Below are 18573 nucleotides of genomic sequence, written 5' to 3'. Positions count from 1 at the left end.
CAGCCTTTCCTTTTTAGGCACCAATCTCTCTCTCCAGAATATTTCCTACCAAATTTTGCACATTAACATAGCAGAACAGGTTAAATTAAACCTTTGCCAGTAGCCCAGGGAAGACGTGATCCAGATAACCCAGAACACTTCTGACTGCAAAGGGAAAACTGCCTATGCCAGCCAGCAGCAGGTTTGTCTCTCCCACCAGTGAACAGTCCACATCAATTTCAGCTTGAATTACCGAGGCTACTTTTCACTGTTCATTTGCATGTTCAGATGAATCTAGCCCGTCTTGCCTTGCACAGACTTTCCCTAGGTGGTCCTGGCAGTGCACTTCCCTCAACAATTCACTTCTGACAAGACCCAAATAAACAGGAGGAAAATTCCCAGGAGGCAAAAGCTGCTTTTTCACTGCATGTGCATTTGTGTACAGAACCCAGCACAACATGACCCTGGTCCCAAGCTCCTATCTTCTGCAGGTAGTGAGAATGTATTATAGACTACTCTGTCCCTGCACCCTTTGTGCCTGATCCACGAGAAGATATGAGCCTAGAGCAGCCTGAACTAGGGTGTGTTGGGTTTTTAGCCCTCACTGGGATAAAACATGTTTCTAGCACTTGGGGTGTTTAGCTCGATCTGTGATTGTCCAAGACTGAGCGCCATAATACGAGCTCTTACAGTGGAAGATGTACATTGAAAACCCAGGGAGACTGTAACGTCATTGCCCCACAGAATTTAAAATTTTAGCAAACAAAATCATGAAACTGGGAAGGGAACCACAGCAAGGGGAAGTGAAGCACAGTGTCATGCACATTCTTTGTACAGGTATGCAGACATACTTCCTTCAATAGGACACGTCATAGGAAAGACACATTTTTAGCAAGGACTGGAACAAAAGGAAGAAAGGTGTGCGAAACACGTCGAATAAGTGCAGAGTAACATTTCACTAATAACAGTTTCTCTGAAACACCGACTCCAACTTTCCATATAAACCTGGCAAAATGAAAACGTCCTGGGAAAGCCAGTCAGGCTCTCTGCAGGGGAGAACGGAGCAAGACTAAGTGATAGAAGAGCCCATGTTTTTTTAATTAAACAAATTAAGAATTTTCCACAAATACAAAACAAAACCTTCTTGTTTACCTCTGTCAATAAATTCCAGTTGTGGTCATTAAAGGGAGCCCTAATCGTTGTGATAATTAGCTAAATCCATCTGGAAGGCATCACCCCAAGGAGGCACATTAGCTTTCCCATTCTGATGCACTTCCAAAACAAGAACACAGCTGCCTGTGAACAGCAGACACCCAAGGGAGAGAAGAGCAGTGGGCCAAACTGGCTTAAAAATGGAAAAAGGCATGTATACAAGGAAAAAGACATGCGCTTTCTTTTTGAGAGAGACATGAAGGAGAAAAACGCACCCTTGGACAGCCAGAAGGTGAATGCTTCTACATCTCCGAGTATCCCAAGCACAAAACTTGGATCAAGCTGCAACAGGCTTTGTGGTGAGTCCAAATGACTCCGACACAGGAGCATATCCTGACTGTGAATATCGCTGGGGACCCCCGGAGACCCACCTGCACAAGGTGAATTGCTGTGGCGTGAGGGGCCAACCGCATCTATGTGACAAACAGCAAGTGCTCTCCCTCATCCTTCTGGGCTCCCCTACGCAGTAGTGGAGATCCACTCACGTGGCCCTTTGCAAAGAGGTTTCTCACTGTCTGTTCCCTGGAGGAACATGCAATATAAATTGTGCGTCTCCTGCCTTTAAATACTTTTCACATACTAGGTGCGTTTCCACCCCTGCCCCCTTTCCGGCTCCAGTGCGTACAGAGAATGCGCGCAGAGCTCACCCTCTCTCTAAAGCCATCTTAGCAACTCTAGCTTGCACAGTGGCAGAAGGGCAGTAGGGAGAAGAAGAGGAGAGAAAGGGAAAAGTGAGGGGAAGGAAAGGAAAAGCAAGGAGGGCAGTATTTGCACCAGATTTCTGTCATGCTGAAAAGCCAGGACTTGATATCAGCATGAGCTTTATCATGCCAAAGCTTTATATATTTTCCTGAAGTTGCAATTTATCATAACAATTAAAGGGGGAGGGGAGGGAGGGTGTGCAAATTTCCGCTTCAAAATAATTGCAATTCACTCTCTGCTGTGACTTCACAGGCTAAAGAGAACGGCACTGATCAGATACTAAAAATCATTTTATGGCCATTATGGTACCTTCGAGCAGTTACCAGGTCTCAGTGACTGCCCAGGGACTCATCAGCCCTAACAAGAGAGAGAGCGCAGCAAAAAGGGAGGCACTAAACCTAGAGAAACAGCCCACCAGACCAGGAACACAGGTTCCCCCTTTCCCCTGCTCCTCAGAATGCTTATTCTTTGCCTTTCTGTAAATTGTATCCTTACACCTAAAGCTGCTGCATATATATACCCCTATATATATACACACGTATCCATATGCCTATATATGTAATATACAAACATGTATATACGTACCTATATAGATACGGCCTAACACACACACAGCTCCTTCCCTTAAAAGACAAACGAATGAACATGAATGGAAAAGAGAATCTGCATCTGCAGCACCTCTGCTCACAGATGACCTGTACTACTTTAGTTCTGACAGGGGCCAGAGACGGACAACGTCGGAACCAGGGCCACAGCGGTTCCAGTGCCCTTGTAAACACCCGCATTCCAGCACTGGCAATGCATTTTTTAAAGCTGTGTTTACTTTGTACTTTGTATTTTTGCCATTAGGTTTGGGGCATTTTATTTCTTTATTTATTTATTACGTTTCTCCATTCCCAGAAAATTAAAATAGACTGAGCCAATCAATTTTGCCTTTTATGTTCATCTATAGTCAGTTTTGAATCAATTGCACTTTCTTAATCTGTTTAGAGGCATTCACCAGTAGATACGCATTACTTTTAAATTAAGCACAAAGGTAGCCAGAAGCCTGGTCCAGAGCCTGCTACAATCAATTGTCTTTCCATTGACTTGAAAGGGCACTGGTCCAAGCTGCAAATAAAAACCACTCATTTGTGCGATGCATTCCATCCAAGGAATCATTCCTATGACTCTGGCTTTTGCTAAAGTCCTTTGCCAGTGGTACAGACAGCTTACAGGACAGGAATGTACCTACAGAGCTGAGCAGTATATTGAGGTCCCTACAATTACTCAGATTCAGGGTTATCAACTATCACTTGGCACGCAGTGGCAGGTAGTAAAGTATGCACTTAGCAGAGCGGTGTTATGTGCAAGAATACACCCAGAGACTGCAGTGGCATCGCTATATATGGTGAGGTACCTTAGGATTTATAGATATTTGATGTAAGCCTCATAATCTCACATTAAAAAAGCTTGTATTTGTGTGACGGTGTCATTACAGAGTGATCTCATACATTAATGGGATGCTGATGTTGAACCATGAACCCTATAAGAAGATTTGAATATTTTAAAGAGAAAACTGCCTCCCAATTTGTTGATATTCACTGGGATGTCTGATGCTTGGGAAAACAACTCCATCAATAGTCACCTCCTGCCCGAGAGCCAGGCTTCTGGGGACTCGAGCTCCCCCGTTAAACAACTCCATTTTTACACACATGAAGGAAAGGGGGAAGGGGTGCTTTGCCAGCCGGCTTGCTTAACCTAGTAGGACTGTTTTGGCCAGTGGGTCAGAAGGAGCATTTTCCATAGCTGCAGAGCCTGCAGCTGTTAGTACAGGTGCAGTACCCCCAGCAAAAAGATGAAGCAGAGGTAGTGGTAAATATGTCTTACAGCTCAGTCTAGCAAAGCCAGGTTGCCTGCCTGCCGGCTCCCTGCCCTGGGGAGCACAGACAGAAGGTGGTATAAGGAACAGGTTATACCCCTGAGAGCAGGGGGAACGTAGGATCCCCACTGAGGACCTGTTCTCAACACACGTACATCGTGGGTGAAATACAGCCAGACAGCCAAAACGCTGCTGCAGAGCTACTGTACGGGTGCTCTCCCCCACCCTGCAACCAACCCTCCAGCAACCTCTTCGGTGCCTGAGAGGAGTCAGAGATGTTTGCTTTCAGGACAAACACTGACTCAGCTTAGAGGAAACCTCTTCAGAGCTTGCACTTTCCTTTCATAACACGAGGATTTCCCCCACCCCTTGGATAGAGGGGGGGGGGGGGGTGGAGAACAGAATATCACTGATCCTCTCTTTAATTAGTGTAACTAGAAAGTAAAACATTTCTGCGATTCTCTGAAGCTTTTGCAAGGGTGAGCGTTGAGGGCACTGCAGAACTGCCTCATATATTAGGACTCCCTTCCCTTTATACATTGTTAAAGATTAATTTTGTGGGTTATGATACCAGCTAACGAAACACAGCTGGAGTTTGAGTCAATAACCCTCTATTCCCCAGGCACATTCAGCTACCCACCCAGCCGTTCCTGCGTCAGTCCAGCCCTCAGTCACTCAGCACTTCACCCTCCTAGGGTCTTTTGACACCATTAATTGCTTTCATTGCCTCTCAAAGTATTGTCTGGGTGGGGGGTTGCTTTGTTTTTAAAAATCACAGACAGGCATATTTCCTTTCCCCAGGAAAAATCAGATGGGTACCAACACACAATTAAAAGTTACCAATTACCCAAGTCTAGAGGTGCAACTACAAGTAAAAAAACCCAACAGCTTGGGAACAGCGGTAGGCTACCTGAGTGGAGAAGCCTGGAAGCCCGATCGTTCTGTCATGAAAGCAAGGGACCATCAGAAAGATGGACAAGAAAACAGTGGTGATATTTCTTCCCTTCCAGAGAGCGGGGAGAAATTCCACTCTGTGTGGCTAAGCAAGGTCAGTAGAGTTACAAAATAAAATCTTTCTCCCCCCACCCATCCAACCCCCTCATAGCTCTCCCCTGGAGCCGTGTTCTCCCAGCCAAGAATACCAAAAACCCAACTGTTGCGTAAGAGGCCTGGGAGAGCTTGCAGATGGAATGACGGGCAGAGAGCATAGGACTTGGGGGAGAGACAGGAAGGGAGGGTTAGGAAAGGTTTCCTGCCCTGGGAGCTACTGCACAAGGTCAAAACAGCTGAAGGCCCTGGTGTGACATTCAAAGTCAGCCAGAAAAGGAAAGATTCCTCGCACAGAGAGTGCCTGGTGAGCCTTTAATTGATCCCAGCAATGGAAAGACCTCTGCTATGAGAGCTGCAAGGCAAAAAGCTCCATGGAAAAAAAATTGCACATGAAAGCAAAGCTTTCGCCAGTCCACATTAACTGCCAGCCAAACTCTGGACATCTGATCCCATTGGGAATTGACCCAAGAAGATGAGCAGGTGCAGTCCCTACGGACATCGCTTCTTCAGCATCCAAATCAGTACCAGAAAAAAAAAGCACAGAAATACAAATGCGCAAAGAGTTTGCACACTGATAAAAATATCAAAGCTGTTTGCAAGATGATTCACGTGCCTGTGATTCAACTCTCAAAAATAATTTCTATCGGATTAAAAAAACCCCTGCAGAAGCAGCAGCACATGCATTCTTTCTGTATACGTAGATCTGGGAAATACAGGGAGCAGGCAGGGAATGCTGGGGGGAAGGTAAGAGGGGAGGTTTGTGCGCTGCCAATGCTGGGAGCCGAAGAATGCTAAATCTTTTCCATATGTGAAGGAAATCCTCGAGTCCAGACAGCATTTTCTCTCTCTTTTTATTGATAATAAAGATAGGGAAAAGGAAAGGGGGAGGTTCTGAGAGCCTGGAATATTTTTCTTTTACTTTTTCAAATAATAAACCTAGGCAAATGGCTTTAATTAGGGAAATTACACAGCAATGGAGCCCACACATCCCCCTGTAGGATAACTGACCGAGTTTGCATTTACCTTCATCTGTGATTAGTGTAAACACCTAAGAAAGGGCCAGTTCCAAGATAATCCTCCACTCTCCCCTGGGCCTTCATTAGGCGTTCTAGGCCAACGTGCTACCAGGCCGACTGTTTCGGCAGCAAAGCCGGTACGGGCGCAGTTCTGCTGCCCTGCGCTACCAGCTTCTCCGTCAAAACTGAGGTCACAGACAGAAGAAGCTGTCCAGCCTCTCATCTTACCTCCTGCTCCAGCGTTCAGTAATGAACAAATTAATAAAACAACAGTCGGCAGCCTTCCGCTGCATCTATTTTTCTGCCTCCCTGTCAGCTGCAGTCCAGCCCTTTAACCTGACCGCTAATAGGTTTATTATTTATCATCTCTTTCCAGTGACACCAATGTTACACTGAAAGTTGTTCCAGCACAGGAGGGATGGCCCAAAGTACAGAGGGAGCAGAAGGGAACAGACAGCAATGGTCAGGCAAAAAATTAAGACAGTACAGACCACGAAGACTCTTCCAGGTTTTGGGGACTGTGTCACGCTCTTCATCAGAGTCTCATGAAAGCGGTTTACAATTTCTGGCAATGACTAGAGGCAAGCTGAGGAGGCAATTCGGTGTAGCCAGACAGGTCTAAGAGCTGTAGCCAGGCGGACAACAGATTCTGGGAATAACCGTACCCCAGCAGGCTCTCTAGGTCTACACTTGATGATTCCTCATTAACAGTTTTGAGTTGTCATCAACTGGTTTATACAGAAGCCATCAATTCCAGTACAGACAGTCCAGGCCCATTTTTAGGGTATTTTATCTTCTGAGAGAGAGACAGGGAATGTATATCAAAGAAGAAAATTACTCTTAACCACAATTTCCCTGTGTGATCCTAGGCAACTCACTTGACCTCATTGTGCTCAGTCTCCCTGCTATAAAAAGCCATTAGTAACACTTTCTCTCCTTTGTACCTGATCCTCTATACTGTTTATATCGTAAGCTCTTTGGAGCAGAGAATGATGTGTCGAGTCTGAGGCTGTGCATAGAAACAGGGCTGTAGGTACTACTATAATCGGACAAAATATATATGTTTTAAACCAAAAGAAAGTTACACAGAAGGGAAGCTGCAGTTCTCCCCATCAATATTAACAACATTATTTTCTGAAGCCCTAAAGAAACAGATGAACAAGATCTGTGAACAGAAGGGAACATTTCCCATTTATTACCTCTGAGTGAGTTATAAAGCCTAAAGGATAATTTGTTAATAGAGTGAGAGCTATGCTCTTCTGGAAAAGCCAACTGGAATTTCCAGTCTTTGAAGGGAGGTAACTCTAAGATAGAAAATCCATCAGTCCTTTGGAGCTACCTGTTTTCAAAAACTCTTTGGAAGAAGGCTGAAGAGTGGCCTAGTCTTTGTTTTCTACGTCTGTTCCACATCAAATAACTTTGTCCATTTCAGTCTGAGGTTGCAAAGAAGGAAGCAGAGATGTGAAGCCAGGTCCTCAGGCAATGTAAGTCAGTATTAATGGAGTAAAAGTCAACTTACACCAGCTGAGGATATGGTACACTGATGCTATTTCCTAAATAAAAGCAAAACTTACATATTTTTCTCTTTTTTCTTTCCTTTCCTGCTCCTCCTCTCTGGTGAAGAGACAAGGAGCAAAAGGGCACGGATGCTTTCAGACATTTTCCCTTCTTTTCACGCACCTCACTGCTGTACCTTTCAAGTAACAGAAAGACAAGAGAACAAAATAACTGTCCGTCATTCCCCCAGGTATTAATGTTTCACTCCGAAGTTTCATTACATCAGGTCCAAGAGAACACAGCCTTTCCCAGCGAGTCTGAAATCTTTCATCAAGAGGAATTTGACTGGGGTTTATACTTTTATTCTGCTCTGGAGACACATGCTTAAAGCATTTCTTTGAGATCCTTGAGATTTCCAAGTGTGGCTTACAGCCTGCTCAGCCAAAAGGAGACAGACCCAGGCTTTGTTCAAGTCCTACAAGAATGAGGAGCAGACACTGTAGCTTTTCGTTGGGTAGAGTGAAATTTCCACCTCAAGTTCTGTTTTGAGCTTTTTTTTTCTTTTTTGATAAGCCTTCATTGTCATAAAGAGCAACTTGCACAGAGATCAAACAGAAACGTTAAACAGTTCCGCCCAAAATGCATGTTGTTGCCGTAACAGAAACCAAAACAGGCTTTATCTAAACAGTTCCGTGTGTTTTTAAAAGTTCAGTAATTATTATCTTCACTTAATGGGACAGACAGACCTGGATTTGTTGAGAGTCAGTTCCTCCTTTCCTTTAGTTGTCCATATGGAAGAAGATTTTGCTGCTGCTGTAGTTATTGAGAGCTACAGCTGGTTCCTTTGGAAAAAACAGGTCCAACGCCATCCTAAAAGCCGGGCTTCCAAAATTTTGAAGTGCCCCATGATCACAGGTGACTTTGAAAACATAAGCTGCTAGGGGCATCAGTGGAACTTCCAGACTGTCAGTCCCTGACCCCAGCCATGTTCACCTCAAACACCCTGGTGTTAGACCGACCCAAGAAAAGCCTCCTGTCCATCCCCACAGCTGGACCACTCTTGTCATGGGCAGAACGAGATGGAAACTAACTAGAGGGCAATTCTTCTCAGCTTTAAATAAATTGATTTCCCAGCACTTTCCCTCAAAACTGAAGCAACCAAACTGACGAGAGCAGAGAAACAGCAGCTGCTCCACTCAGCGGAGGCAGAGTAACCAGAGCTTTGCATTACATCCTAGAATTCCCCAAGGAGGCTGGTGCCAAAAATCAGCCACATCTGCCTCCCTGACAGGACCACCCAGCAGTGCAGCACCATCCTCCCTGGAAGGCAGACATGCCTCTTCAAGAACCTTGAGCTCAAGCCTTCAGTTGACACCTGCAGAGAGACCATTCAGGCTGGTAAAGATATAACAAGATCCACATACTGAAGTGTTTCAAGTGTGATCCCAGCACTGAACTGCAGATCAGAAAAATCTGAGCAGCGAGCTGCCACTTACTGAGTGAGCAACAGCCAGGTCTGCCCACAAAGTTTCCTCGGAATGACTCAACCCTCCCAACAGCCAAGCAAACTTTGAAAATCCAAAGCAAACAAGAAAACTACAAACATTAATTGAGGCATTGCTTCCACTTTTGCAAAAAAAATGCCTGGTGTTGAAGTAGACTCTTAAACTATCAATACCAAAACAAAACAGAGAAAGGTGCAGTTCGTTCACAGATCACAGAATCACAGAATCACAGAATCGTATAGGTTGGAAAAGACCTTTAAGATCATCGAGTCCAACCATAAACCTAACACTGCCAAGCCCACCACTACACCATGTCCCTAAGCACCTCATCCAAACGGCTTTTAAATACCTCCAGGGATGGGGACTCCACCACTTCCCTGGGCAGCCTGTTCCAATGCTGGACAACCCTTTCAGTGAAGAAAAATTTCCTAATATCCAGTCTAAACCACCCCTGGCACAACTTGAAGCCATTTCTTCTCGCCCTATCACTTGTGACCTGGGAGAAGAGACCGACCCCACCTCTCTACAGCCTCCTTTCAGGCAGTTGTAAAGAGCGATGAGGTCTCCCCTCAGCCTCCTCTTCTCCAGGCTGAACAGCCCCAGGTCCCTCAGCCGCTCCCCATCAGCCTTGTGCTCCAGACCCTTCCCCAGCTCCGTTGCCCTTCTCTGGACACGCTCCAGCCCCTCAATGTCTCTCTTGGAGTGAGGGGCCCAACACTGAACACAGCATTCGAGGTGCGGCCTCACCAGTGCCGAGTGCAGGGGCACAATCACTGCCCTAGTCCTGCTGGCCACGCTATTTCTGATACAAGCCAGGATGCCAGATGTGGCATCACTGGCAGAGTTTGTCCAAACAGTATTCTGCAGCACCACTCAAGGCTTTGAAAGGACTCTTTTTTACAAATCAAAAGCTCTGACACCTGCTGCAGGCACAAGAGTGAGGCCATAGCCTCCCTGGAGCCCCTTCCCTACCACAGAGAGCCAAAAGCAAGTGAAATCTGAGCCAATAAGCCTGTCACCTGCTACGGGGATACCACCATTATGCAATACTTTTCATTTGCAAAGCACAACGTGTTTTATAAGCTTTCGTTATTTAAGGGCTTTTAACACATCGGGGAGGCCGGTGAGGAGCAGTAGATCCATTTCACAGTGGTGCAAGGTGTGATGAAGATATGTAAGCCCATGAACTAAGTCATACAGAGAGGCCGCTGCAGAGCCAGGAGCGGCCTGTTGCGCTGCCAAAGCCAAAGGGACAATATATTCACATCCAGTGTGGAGAAGCAGCTCTGTGGACCTTTTTCAAGTATCACAGGAACTGGACTACAGTACCTTAGGAATGTCTTCTAGTGCTATGGTCATAAATGCATCCTTTCAAGTAAAAAAACAGCTGGAGAAGAGGTCCCCCTCCCTCCCTCCCAATCTCATTGCCTTCATACGTGCACAGACACACAGCCTCCACTTAAAGAAGCATAAAGGATCTGGGTCAGGTAATTGGAAGAGATTGACTGACAAATTGATCCTTAGCTTTTTTAACTTGACCAGTGTCAATGTGCACCTGTGACAAAGAGCTGTCCAGGCAGAGTACCCGTCACTAGACTTGGGTGTCACTGCTCAGAAACAAGCAATTCTGCTCTAAGGCCGCAAATGGTATTTACCACTGACGTGAGACTCACAGAACCACCTTAAAGTCATTTTGGGGTGATTATCCAATTTTACTCCACACACATAGCCTGCACAATGGAAATGACTTGCCCAAGATTTGCTGGGTAGATGACAAAATGCGGGAGAACCAAGACGGGTTGTGTGTCTGTCACTACTGCTAGACCACACGTGCTTCCAGCCGCACCACAGGGCTCCACGTCTCAGTTTGTCAACCCCTTCAAGAGGACACCTTCCTTGCTATCACACACTGTATGCTGGCACTGTTACCTCCTTCCACCACCCTCTGCAATATAAAAACAAGAAAAAGGCCATTTCCCCTTCTCCTCCTTTCACTAGCACCTTTCCTTCAACTGCCCACACAGCCAAAGGTACCCTTTTCTGTAGTTTTATTCATTTTAAGCTTTGTCTCCCTTCCCCACATCCCTCCCACCCCCAAACCACCGCAGACTACCTATGAAAACCGCTGCTTCCATTTCCGCTTCATGATTTGCCTGCCACACCTGGGGGATTTCCCAGCAAATTGTATTACTTTATTTGGTCAATTGGCCTACAAATTGATTTTCCTGTACAAATAATGAACATTTATGGTTATTTTCCCCATAGACTGCTTTATTTTCCATGTAACAAAGACTGATTTCCTGCAGTTTTTGAGACCCAACCATATGATCTGCAGTTACTGTGACCCCTGGTTGATGGATGGCAAGGACTCGAAGCACAACAGGAGGGTTTGGGGTTTTTTTTCCCCTTACGCTCTAACAGTACTACAGGCAGAGATGACAGCTGGGAGTAAACACTGGTACCAGACCAAGCAATTCTACAGGATGTTTACTATGGGAATAAATGGTATTGTTTTAAAAGAGATTCAGTCCTGGGACCGGCCAGCCACAAGGCCAAGCAAAAGCAGATGAAGGTATGGGGGGACAGAGGGCAGAGCAGACCGTCCCGGGCAGGGATGGCAGGAGGCTGTGAGCCAGCGCAGGTGCCTTCTCTGTCCACCGGCACGCCCAGGTGCCCAAAGCATTTGAAATGGCAGCCCCTGCTCATTGCAACCTTTGGGGACACGCTGCCAGGACCTTCTTTAATCTTAATTGCGTTACGGTGGAGGGGAAAGGGAGGAGGAGTCGGGGAAGAAGGGTTTCTAGAAAACCAACGGGGAGTGAGGCGGCCTGGCGTGATTTGTGGGCAGGGACGAGAAGTGGTGTTCTGCACTCGTCTCCCCAGAGATGCAGAGACAGAGCAATAGCTCCACAATACATTTCATTTCCACTAATGAGAAAACGACTTTTGAGACAGAGCCTCGAGCAAGTTTTGAAGGTCACTTCCGCAGGTGTGGAAATGAATTGGACTAGATCAGGGTCCAAACATAAGTTATTCTACTTAGACCACAACGGATTATTTGTGTGCATGGGGGGTTAACAGCCTCAGGGCTGTGATGTGTGTGTATGTTTAATTTAATACATCTTGATGGCTGAGGCTGCTAGGGACAAAGGCCTCTCAGCCTTAGCACTGCAGAGAAGCAAAGACAGGGAGGTTTCTTAGGTGAATCTGAGAGCGAGGGTGGACACAGAAGAGAAAGTCAATTATCCGGAATAAGTCCCGACTGCCTGCAATTCCCCATCCCCAGTCCTCTAGGGGTGGGTTTGGCCCATGAAGTCTGACTTCAAATCCAATAAAAAATTAACTGATTTTGAACAACTACTAGACATGCCTCCTTAGAGTTTTACTACGTGCTCTTCAGCTGCAGCACAGAGTGGAATTAATGAAAGGAAAGAGAGTCTGAGAGTATCAGGCATGAGGCTAAGAGCATGCCAAATTCCTGCTTAGCTTCTTTGACTCCGGGGAATCCCTCCCTTCTTCTTGGCACTGCTGAGGAATGACATGCCCTCAGTCCATCAAAATGCGGCATGGCTGAGAGCACCAGAAAGAGGTATGTCATGACTGAGGATGGCACTCATCCTTAACATAAGCTAGTCAGGGCAAAGATGCATCTCCCACAACCTACTGGTATAGCGTGCAGATGTTTCGCTCCGTGGTGCGCTTTACGGGCCCCGCAGTAACTGCTATACGGCACTCACCACAACACATTTGAAAGTCCACCTCAACAGGGAAGTCAGTGCTACAAGATCACTTTGCTCTCATACCCCACTCCTACTCCGAAACCAGATTACATGTGTTGATTAACTGTGCCAGGAGAGAGGGAACCTAATCCAGAGACAGTACAGTGAACTTCTGGTGATTTGTATAAAAAAATGGGGTGTCAGACAGACGACTTGCTGTGGGCATTGCAACGGCCCTGACAATGACAACAAAAAGGAACCGATTATCAGCTTTACAAGGTGCAGTCCCTGGAATCACAATGTGAAACCCATTCTTCTCACTCAACAGACATGACGTGCGAACATTGAAGTCCAACTCTAGCGTATCAGTAACAGCACTCTGCAATTGTCCACAGCCTTTCACTTTGAGGCCTGCAGCTTTTGCAAAAAGGGCACGCAGTTCTTGCTATGAAGTACTTTTCTATCATCTTCTAGGCAAGTGAGGCCAAGGGAGGGTATGGTGGGACAACTTGCTCATTGTCACACAGTAAAATGGTAGAGGATCCAAGACTGGAACAGAACGGTCCTCCCGTTCTGCTGCTCCCACCACTCCGTTACCAGTGCACCCCTGAAAAAGAAATCTAGCTGAGACCTACTTGTGAGTAACTGAAGGAAGATCTGATACTGCTGCTCGCAGTCTGTAAAGAGCCGGGTGTAACACGCTATGCCTGTATCTTTATCCTGAACTTAAGCAGTCTACCTGATTGCCTCGTATATGTGTTCTGCAAGCACTGGGGGCACTGCTCATCATTCACTGTAACTGTGCAGCACCTAGAATCACGGGTTCCATTTAGAATGTGTGTACTAACAAAACCAAAGGATAAACCAAAACTCACAGAAATATGTAACTCGTTGGCTCAGCACATTAGGGGCAACACGAGATGATACTGCATGATTTACAAGACATCTGTATATATAAATATAACACTGGGAAATAAATGACTAACAAATACAGTGGCTTTCCGATGAGTACTGAATGGAAGTAGGGAGTGTTGGGAGTTCTATGTTTTGAAGATAAACACAAAGAGAATATAAAAAAAAAAAACCAAAACCCAAGAGAGGTAAATAATTCATCAAAAGAATAAAAAACAAGAAGCTGGAAGGAAAAAAAAGAAATACCAAAGGGAAGTGTTTTCTGAGCAGGTGAAAAAAACTTCATCTCTCATGGGAGTGAAAACCAGAACCAAAATTAATTGGAACAAAATTGGGGGGGGGACTAACGGGGGGACGACATGTTTTTAAAGGTGAAACATTTTGTCTGGAAACTGGTATCTCCCCTCTTAGGCATTTAAGCATTTCCCTGAGGTGGAAAACAAAGTCTGCCGCTAAGCTGCTGACAGAGACAACATGGTCTTACGTGGCTTCCAGCAACACTTCAACCATGGACAGAGCCTTCAAGACAGTCGCATGAAGAAACCAACCCGCTCACACATCCAGCACTTATTTTGAAGCAAGTCTAGTAGTTTCTTTCACCCAAAGCCACCAAATCATCAAACAGCCTAATGTACATAAAGCCGTGTTAACATAACTTGCCCATAACTATTTGTAAGTCTTGTAGGTTTTCTTCAGTTTTTTAAACAAAGAACTCGCTCCAGAAAAGGGTCTGTGTTTGGAAGCTCGCTGATGGCAACTTTTGCAACTGACATTCACTGCTTTAAAACACAGCACATCTGTAAAAATCTAAAATAAAACCCACACAGTTTTCAGTGCATACACTTTTGCTTTCTCTTGCGTGAGCATACGACCCCAGGCTGTGGCTCCTTCCCATCACGGGAAGGATGCTGAGCTGTGCTTGGAAAGTACCTGGATGGGATACCATTGTACCTACACTCAGCCTTCTGAAGGAGGGGAAATGTGTGACTCAATAGGTGGCACTCTTCCTTCTTGAATGAATGTACTTGGGTATACTTTGCCGTCAGAGGTGCTGGAGAGCAAATTTAAGGCCCCGACTTATTATTTACTTGGTGATTTTCTGGGCCTGTTAAAATAAAAATCCCAGCCAAATACAAGCTTTACCAATTACACTCTGCCAATCCTAATTCCCCCCCTGCAGTTCCAAGAAGACACAGACTTCTCTGCGGTCGCATGATCCTCTTGTGCACTGTTAAGCAGCTCTGTTTTACCCGGCAAGCATCTGCATCTGAGAAGTCCGTGAAAGTGAAAGTGAAATCCCACCCTAGGCATGTTCCCATCACATCTTCCTCCTGCAGAAATCACCAGTTCCAATTAACAGCTTTGGTCTTTCCTGCAGACACCCAGGCACACAGTTGCAAAGTGTTGCAAGAAACGGTGCGTACGCCTCCTCGTAAGGGCGCCAGGCTGCTACGCAGAAAACCTGCTTGAGGACTCCCTGTCTGCAGTTCAAGGGCAGGTCTATCTACAGGAGTTTCTCCTCTCATTAGCCAAATTCAGAAAAAAGACATAATGGTTTTGTGCCCCAGACCGACAGAGGACTTGTTTTCTAAACCTCTTTAGGGGCCCTCCATAGGGAATTAGTCATGGAGGTGAGTAATATCTATGATTCGACAAAGCGTAGGAGAGCGAGTAGTCATTTGACAGGTTAACAGGAGCATGGAGCAGCAGCTATATTTAGGTGCCATTAGCACGCACAAATGTCTTCACACATTTCTACAGGCACACCTGCATTCCCGTATGTCCAGAAGGCATGGGAAGGGAGCAGTTAAAAGCCAGTACCTTCCCCACATTTCCCAGGGAAGGGGTAAGAAATGAGGGGATTCCTTTCTCCCTGTCTGATCCCCACCCAAGTTTAGAGCCATTTAAATCTGGAAAGCAGACCTGACTTTTGCTCTCCATGATCACCAGCTCCAGAGACAGGCAGAGTCAATTCCATTCTAGCCTGAAGAACAAGACAAAGACACAGACCATATCTTGCTCCAGGTCTTCTGCCTGTGTGGACCTTGCCCCAGAGAGCAGCTTAGGTAATGCAAAAAAACTGGAAAGTTTAGCCACTGGTTTTCAATTGCTTCCTATTTGCTGAATCTTATTTTCAGTGAAGGACTGGACCCTTAGCAGACTGAACTTAAATTTCCTGGTAACAGGCTTGTTTTCCCTGATTATTTCCCAGAGACTCTTGGAGTCCATGCACCAGCTAGGATCAAGAGACCAAAGGATGAAAACCTGTGGTCTAGGCTGTGACAGTGACTCTTCGAAGCTGAGCTCAGAAGAGAAGGCTATGCAACAGCTGGGGCGGTGGCTAACCTGGCAGATCTGAAACATACCTCTGCTGCTGCTACCGCTCCTGTGTTCCCACCACCCTCGCAGATCAGGAAGGACAGAGCGAGGTCAGGGAGCTTGGATGTCATTACACGCCAGCTCCATGTGATACCTGCAGTGGTACTGAAGATGTCCCGCAATGGCAGGACACAGTGCACAATGACATTACCTGGCCCTGCTGTCCTTACTACAGAAGGCAGAGATGCGTCAAGCATTCATTCGAGCTCCCCTTCTCTTTCCCCTCAGTGCCCCTCTCCCTCCAATTCCTAAAGCCAACTGAAAACCATCTCCCCTGCACCCTACGAGGTCCCTGTGCTTTCAGCTGTGTAAAAAGAGAAGCAAACCAAGCGGCAGCCACCACCCCCAGCTGCCTGGCTGCCTTGCCTGGGGGCCTTTCATTTCCCCACAAGCAGCCCCAGGATTCCGCCAGCGTAGATGAGTCACCTTGCCCGTCTGGGTCTCTCCCAGGGCAGTGTGTGGGGGTGGAAGGGTTGGGGCTCATTGCAGGAATTTCCACACAACCCTTTCCTAACCGCACCCCGCTACGAGCAGCCAGCGAAGAAGAAGATAGCAACCAGCAACGCTCACCAAGGAAAGGGAGAGAAACAAGGGGGACAGAGATGAAGGGAAGAGAAAACGAGCCTGGATACAGGGCCCAGTTGCAGTCTATCTGCTGGGCTGGGATGGTACTGGTACGGGGATCCCTAATGCAAACACAGCTCAACAACAGTCTTGCCAGGGAAAGCCCCTGGACAAGGAGGGGAATGCAGTCTCTTTCGGATGGATTTAAACTATTTCTCTGGCCTTCCCTCACTCCAGCTCAAAACAAAAGCAGAATACAAATGTCAGAGTACAGCACAACACCGCTTGAACGCCACAATGTGGCCTCTGCACAGGCAAAAACAAAATAAAAACAAAACCCAGCACAAACCCAAATTCTGATGGATACACGGAGAAACAGCCAAAATAAGAGTTAATCAAATCAGGGCCAAAATCTTACACCCATTGGTTCTGGAGACATAAGATCAGGTCTGAGAGACAGCTCTTGAGAACTAAATGCCCTATTAAAATAAATAGGGATCAGATGGACAAACCCCTCCAGACATTTCAAAAGGCTCAGCTGAATTTCCCCCTGCACTGTATTCAGGCAGGTGAGCCATTCCCAAAGAGAAAAAGATAAGAGTAAAGCAATACCAGGCACTCCAACAGGCAGAGGTCTGGGTTTGTTTAGACACCGGGCGCCAGCTGGAACTCTAGAAAAATCCCCTCTGAAATCACATTACAAGTTGGGAGGGTAAAAGAAAGGCAAGGAATAGTACTTAAAAATACAAGTTAAGTGAATAATAATTGTGGATTCTTTAGCAAAGACTGCAAAGGTGGAATTTAGGTGGAAAGAAATTCTGAGCCCTTGGGAGGCCACCCATTGTTCACGGATTCCTGCAGCCTCCTGAGATGCTATTTACTGAGCCCGGGAGGTCAGCTGGAAGAGGGATAAGGCGAAGGAGATTAGAAGAGCTCCACCTCCCCTGGAGGAGGGATACCGCACAAGAGCGCCTTATTTTCAGGCAGATCTGTTGTGCTGGCACCACTGTTGCTGCCTTTCCTACCTTGGAACAACTAGGCAAGCGGTGAATATGCTTTTTAAATCAGGAACACGTAGCATGAGCTCCTGGGCTGTTGCTTCTCACCTGTTATCTCCCCCTCAGAGTCACCGTCTAGTTTTTACTCCTGTCTTCCCTTACCTGCCAATCTGCAGTTGGAGCACAGCTTATTTTTTCTTGAAAATAAAGTTATATGCTGTCTTCTCTGCAAGGAAGCAAAGCACACCAAGACCAAAAAGTCTGCTAACTGCTCTGTCCTATCCAACAGGCTGCTGTCCTTTCATTTGCAGGGAAATTAGTGTACAGGTGGCCGGGAAACATGACAAGGAGGTAGAAGATAGCTCGTCCTGTTTGTTACACATCCTCGGCTTCTCCAGGACCTGCGCTAAACTCTGTGTCTTCTGGCTCGTCTCCAGCTGATCTTGTCCAGTCAAACACAGAATGCTCTCTATCTAATTCTGGCTGACACTCAAACACCTCATTAGTTTTCAGAAGATGCCTCCCAGTCTTCTATAAATTGTACCCCGCCTCTCTTGCCCACTAGCTCATCTACTGGTTTCTTTCTTCAGTGTTGCCAGACATGGGCTTTTTTCAGCCCCTTTTACACAGGTACACATCATCCTTATCGCTGTAGTAACCAATATACAGAGAGAGAGCGAGCACGCACTGAGGTATCTTTATCGCTGCAGCACACACTCCTGTCTGGATCATTATTATGTATTCTTTGGCTGCAACAACAGCTCGGAGTCCCCAAACATAACTCCATCGTGCTAGGTGCTGTATAAACAGAACAAAGGAACAAACCTGACCTCAAGATCTCCGCTGTTTAAATAAAGACAACACTTGTAAAAATATTTGACAGCTTCTTAACCTCATATTTCCCTGACATTTTCCCTTCTTGCTAATTTTATTGCAAATGCAACAGTGGCTATTTCACACAGCGAAACAATTTCTTCTGAAGCATGTTTGCAACTGCTTTGTTATTTCCTTCTCGATTTTAGTCAGCATTTCTGGTACCACAAAGAGATACATATGTATTTTTTAAAGTAATTACTCAGAACAGCCATGTCACCTCATGCAAAAGAAAGGGGCTACACTTGACCTTTAGTCAACAGGAACCGAGCTCACCCTGCACTCTGCGGCACCAGCTCTCTGCAG

At 46.2% G+C, this 18573-nt stretch overlaps 1 protein-coding gene across 18 annotated transcripts in view; it reads right to left on the bottom strand.

The window, feature by feature from the left end:
- Positions 1–18573, bottom strand: part of SAMD11 (sterile alpha motif domain containing 11) — a 194295-nt gene that overhangs the window by 93172 nt on the left and 82550 nt on the right. The gene's annotated exons all lie outside the window — the stretch shown is intronic.

This window comes from Mycteria americana, chromosome 18, assembly GCF_035582795.1.
Source record: "Mycteria americana isolate JAX WOST 10 ecotype Jacksonville Zoo and Gardens chromosome 18, USCA_MyAme_1.0, whole genome shotgun sequence".
NCBI classification, from domain to species: domain Eukaryota; kingdom Metazoa; phylum Chordata; class Aves; order Ciconiiformes; family Ciconiidae; genus Mycteria; species Mycteria americana.
This window is presented reverse-complemented; position numbering and strand designations above follow the sequence as displayed.